This window comes from Tinamus guttatus, unplaced genomic scaffold (assembly GCF_059628265.1).
Source record: "Tinamus guttatus ecotype Peru unplaced genomic scaffold, ASM5962826v1 Tinamus_guttatus_pri_ptg000222l, whole genome shotgun sequence".
NCBI lineage: Eukaryota > Metazoa > Chordata > Aves > Tinamiformes > Tinamidae > Tinamus > Tinamus guttatus.
This window is the reverse complement of record NW_028288756.1, coordinates 1,320,667-1,326,666: the sequence shown is the minus strand read 5'-3', so window position 1 is coordinate 1,326,666 and position 6,000 is coordinate 1,320,667.

Sequence of the window (6,000 nt, the reverse complement as noted above, 5' to 3'; positions counted from 1 at the left end):
CCTGTTCTTGTCCCTCTCTAAAAACTTGCCTAAGCTTGAGGCTGGTGTCCATTTTGCCCTGCTGACTATTCAAAAGGATGGATGACACATTCTAGAAAAAAAATAGATGTTTTAAAATTATCCATTTCTTGGGAAATTATACTACATCTCATGTGGACATTCTGACTTAGAAAAAAATCATTTTTCATGAAAAATGTGTCACCTTCACTGTGAAAAAATTTTCAGTTTCTGGACATTTCCTCTAGTTCTGTCGGTGGCCACCACTGGAAAGAGACCAGCACCATCCTCCTCACTGCCTCCCTTGAGGTACTTATAGACACTGATTAGATCCCCTCTCAGCCTTCTCTTCTCCAGGCTGAACAGGCCCAGCTCCCTCAGCCTCTCCTCATAGGGCAGATGTTCCAGGCCCCTGATCATCCTTGCAGCCCTGCACTGGACTCTCTCCAGCAGCTTCACATCCCTCTTGTACTGTGGGGCCCAGAACTGGACACAATACTCCAGATGTGGCCTCACCAGGGCTGAGTAGAGGGGCAGGATCACCTCCCTAGACCTGCTGGAGATGCAATTCTTAATGCACCCCAGGGTCGCATTGGCTTTCTTGGCCACAAGGTCACACTGCTGCCTCATGGTCAGCTTGTCATCCACCAGGACGCCCAGGTCATTCTCTGCAGAGCTGCCCTCCAGAAGGTCGGTCCCCAGCCTGTGCCTAGGTTTATTTCTCCCCAGGTGCAGAACCTTGCACTTGGCCTTGTTGAATTTCATAAGGTTTCTCACTGCCCAGTTATCTAGTCTGTGCAGGTCCCTTTGGATGACAGTGCAGCCCTCTGGGCTAACAGATACGCCTCCAAGTTTCCTATCAATCATCAGCAAACTTGCTGAGGGAGCACTCTGTCCCTTCATCCAGGTCATTGGTGAATAAATTGAACAGGACTGGACCGAGGTCTGACCCCTGGGGGACACCGCTAACCACAGACCTCCAGCTAGACTCGGCACCGCTGATCACCACCCTCTGAGCTCTGCCATCCAGCCAATTCCTAATCCACCTCACTGTCCTGTGCTTGCTCAGGAGGATGTTGTGAGGGACGGTGTCAAAAGCCTTGGTCAAGTCGAGATAGATGACATCCACCGCTCTCCCCTCGTCTATCCAGCCGATCATTTCATCACAGAAGGCTATCAGGTTAGTCAAGCAAGATTTCCCCTTGGTGAATCCATGCTGACTACTCTTGAGCACCTTCTTGTCCTCCATGTGCCTGGAGACAACGGCCAGTATGAGCCGTTCCATCACTTTTCCGGGGACGGAGGTGAGGCTGACTGGCCTGTAGTTGCCTGGGTCCTCCTTCTTGCCTTTTTTGCAGACTGGCGTGACATTGGCCTTCTTCCAGTCCTCCGGCACCTCCCCCGTTCTCCAGGATCTTTCAAAGATGATGGAGAGCGGCTTAGCTATGGCATCTGCCAGCTCACGCAGCACTCTGGGATTCATCCCATCAGGGCCCATATTTGAGAAAATAGCAGACTGATAGACAGTTATTGGGAAAGAAATTTAGCACAGTACAGCATAAATCACAATGTAAATCCATACTGAGACTGCATCATGCATACTGAATGCAGTACTAGTCCCCTCTCTCCCGGAGAGAGTGGGACAGGAGTAAGAATAGATAAAAGCAACAGTAATTGCTTAGATCAAACTGCAGAAACAAGAACTCCAGCTGGAAAAGGAACAATTGAGAAGTCATTCCAGTAATTAATAAAATAACTGACTTGGAGAAGGTGAATATGAGTTCACAGACTAGCAGAGTAAGAGCTAGAGAATACTGGATACAGCTAAAGATGGCAGTTCCAAAACAGAAATGCATATTTAAACTTGTAGTTCATATCTATAACATATTGCAGCCACTCAAAGGTTAAATGGACTAATCATTTTGAGAAAATTCCATTAAAGAGTATGAAATAGAAGGACATCTCATCTGGTCTGAAAATTCTTTGAGCCACAAACAGCTGAAGGGGAGTTTCCAAGAGATGGAACACCATATGCTGTCTTCAATTGTCTTATTTGAACATGTACTACTGGATACTACCAAGGAAACCACATAGATCTTTGGGGCAGGACAGCCCTTTTTTATTTTTACCTTACTCATCAAATGAATAAGAAAAAAAATGGCTAGATAGTAGATTTAAGAACCAGGGTCTCCTGAATATATTTGTTATTGAACCTCCAGATTTCCTCTGACACGGAGCTACCCATTTGTCCCTTTGCTACATCTGTTCAATACACATAAAATAGAGATTAACAATGCTCCTGTGCCACAGAGGGGTTGAAAACAAATACATTAATACAATCGGGAAGGTTTATGTTGATCACTAAGGGTTTGAAAATTCATGAGTTAGAAGAAAAATCCCTGTAAGATGTGAATGTCTCCATATTCTTATAATGCATCAACATTGGAGAGTTTAAAATATTTAACAAAACAATAGCATGTATTTTCATAGACTATCTAGGGTTGGTTTCCTTTTAAATGGCACTGAAACAAACAGCAAAGCAGATTCTTCTTGCAAATAGAAAAAAGTATTTTATTTAGTCTGACATTCTTGCTTCTACCTCTGGTGTTTTCAATGAAACAGTGTGAGCATTAGCACACATGGAAAGAAGCACAGCTAGCTGAACAGCTGCTCATATTCACTCCAGCACAGGAGCTGTCATTTATCTCAGAATTTAAAGAAGGTTAGTTGCGTTAAAAACATGTTCTCACCATGGTTTCTTTCATCCTTCCACTCCTCCTGTTTCTGCTTGTTTTATCTATGATCCTGACTCATCTTTTACTAATCAGGTGGTGAGTTCATGGGGAAACATTGCCCTTCCTACAATGTTGGACTAAAAAATGGTGGTCCAACTCTGTTACATATATATACCTATAGGAAATGCACAGCATAAATAGTGTAGACGCTGGCTATACTCACTGGTTAACACAGAGATTGTATGCACCTGTAATGTACTTTCTAGACAGTCCGCCTTGATCCTTCACTCACATTCTTGAAAGAGAGAGTTGTCTGACTGCAATCCTTCTGCAATTTTCTCCTTACTTATTAAATTTACTATCAGAGTATACTTCAGGGTGTGAAATCTAGGCCACCTAGGGCCTGTTTGCTTTATATACTATTGCTTCTTATTTTCATAGCCTGTTGTAGATGGCTGGCAAAGTCTAATCTAAACCTGCACCAGCTATTGAAGGTGCTTGTTGTAAATATTTATTTCTTGACAAGGAAGTAGGATTTCTGCCCAGAAGAAAGAAGACTATATGGATGTGTATAACCTTTGATGGAGTAGTTGGGCCCAGAGCATCATGCAAACTTGTGAAGAAAACCTTGTCACTGTCACTGTCAGCAATGAACTCTTAAACAAACTCAGAGTTTTGAACATAGGTCTCAGCTGGCTTAGTTGTTAGAGGTACCGTGCTAGAAAAAGATGGGGAAAACAGTTAAAGCTTGAAATATAAAGTATTTATGTTTTTATTTTGACAACATTTTTTGTGTTTTTTCTCCCTAACACTCCAGAGACTGAGCAGGGAAAGAAAGTTTGACGATGTAAATTTTAGAGCTAAGGATGAAAACAACTGCCTTTTTTGAGGTAAGGAAGTAAGATGAGATAAGCTGGAGCTATACTGAAAAATGACCCTGCTGCCTTGATAACAGAAGACAGACAGGGAATGGTGGAGAACAAAATAAAGAAGTAAAATGCAGTTTCTGCTCATGATGCTTACTCTTGTTCGCAACGTTGCTGCTTCAGATTAAGGTAGCCATAAGGAAAACTATGTGTGTCAGGCTGTTTAAGAAAGACAGTCAGTGTAGTTGTTTTTCTGGTCACAACTCATAATATTTTGACTGGCTATATCAGATCCATATTAAACAGAACACGAAGAACACAAAGAAATAGGGGAAAAAAAGAAAATATACTGAGATCATGAAAAGGGGTAAGAAGAGAGGAGTTAGACATGAAACTTACCTGTTCAGGACATGGCCTTAAGTTTTATCCAACATCAGTGCCGTGAATCAGCTGGATCCTTCTGCCTGGGTTGTTCTTCTCAAGGCATCTTCCTGCAGTGGTACAGAGAGAGCAACATGTTAGATCCTGGGGTGGATATGGATCCTGAGGATCTTGAGGATCTTGAGGTGGAGGTGGTGGATATGACAGATGTGATTGAAAGGTGTATTTATTATCATCCATAAGAAACTAAGTAGTTTCTTGCTGAGATCAGTTTCAAACTAGCAACACCCAAATTGAGAGAGAAATTTCACTCTTCCTGCTTTATCAGTTAGGTTTATACCCAGAACTTAGGCCTTGGTCCCTTGATTTCCATCTCCACACTATTTTGTTTATTAGAAGTGAGTTGTCATTTTAGGTATGTTTGCTTAGATTCATCTTTTTTTTCCAAGTTTCTAATTTTTGTTTATTTTTAATGTATAATTGCAAGCAAGAAATCAATATAGATCTTTCTTACTTTGGAAAGCTTATAAACATAAGGGAAATACAGAAAGGAGTAAAAAAAGACAGAATAAAAAAAAAGGAAGAAAAAAACACATAAGTGACAGAAAAAGTATAGTGATGGGGAATGATTACTGCTTATTTATGTATCCATTTCACAAGGCCAGAAGCATTTAAGCCTGAAACTTAAGCAACTTAAATGAGCAACTATTGTGATGTAAAAACCTTGCCATAAACCTCTTCAGTATCAGAAGGCTGAAAGGTGGCTAAAACAAAATCATTTTGCTTTAACTCCTTTTCCCAAGGAGCTCTGTGAGAAGAATGACCACTAACTTTGATGCCTGCATCAGGCAGTTATTGTTAGAAACTGTAATAATGAGCAGAATCTAGAGGATGAATGAGATGTACTGGAAAGGGACAACATGTCTTTTATAAGACACTAAGACACCAAAGACCTGGCGGAGCTCCCTGGAGGGGTTACTATGTACATCAATAATAGAGAACTATTTTTTATAGTCTACTTGGGTTTCCAGGAAGTTTTCAGTAAGCATTATCACCAATAGTTCTTAAAGAAAGGAAACAGCCAAGGGTTAAGCAGTCCTCACAGGGATAAAATGCTGGATAGAAAGATAGGTTGAAAGACAGTATAAATTTTCATTTTCAGTTATGCAGAAAAGTCACCAGAGGAGACACCAGGTGAGATCTGCATCATTAATAAAGAAATGTCAGAGACCTAACTAAGTTTAACAATACAAACCAATCAGAATGACGACAAGAGCTGGCTGCAAAGAACTGAAGGAATACACTTACTACTAATTGGGCAAAAATTGGAAAGTGCAGATAAACATAGGAAGTGATGTACTGATGTATAAAAAACAATCCTAATTTTTATTTATGCAATGATATGCTGACAGCTTCCAAATTATTAGGCTCAAAAGAATTCTTGGCATTTTAATAGGCAGCTAAATGAATAGAAAGATTAAGTTCAGTAGAGGTACAGATATGGAACATCAGAAGTTATTAGAAAATGAAGAGAATACAGATGAAATGTAACAGTATACCCCTGTATATATCCATGAGATATCAAATCTTTAATAGCATGTGCAGTTCTAGTCTTTCTTTCTCAAACAGGGTCAGCAAAGATGATAAAAGCTATGAACAGATCATATAAAGAACTACACAGATTATTTCTCTTGAGCCTAGAAGATAAGTAAGTGGGAAATGCTAAAGCAATATAAGATCATGAATGAATGGAGATATTGAATACGAACCAGTTGTTCACTGCTTTCCAAAACAAGTATTAAGAATCTTCAAATATAGTAACAGGGGCATAGTTCAAAACAAAGAAATGTTGTGTGTTTAAGCTGTGGAACTCCATGTCATATCCCATAGTAGAAGCTTAAAGTTAACTGATTCAGAATAGGACTGGACAAATTAATGAAGATAAAACTCATACAGGAGATATTAAGTGGAAAGATATCACACCTGGGAGCATCTGAGTTATATCAGTAGGATCAGTAGGA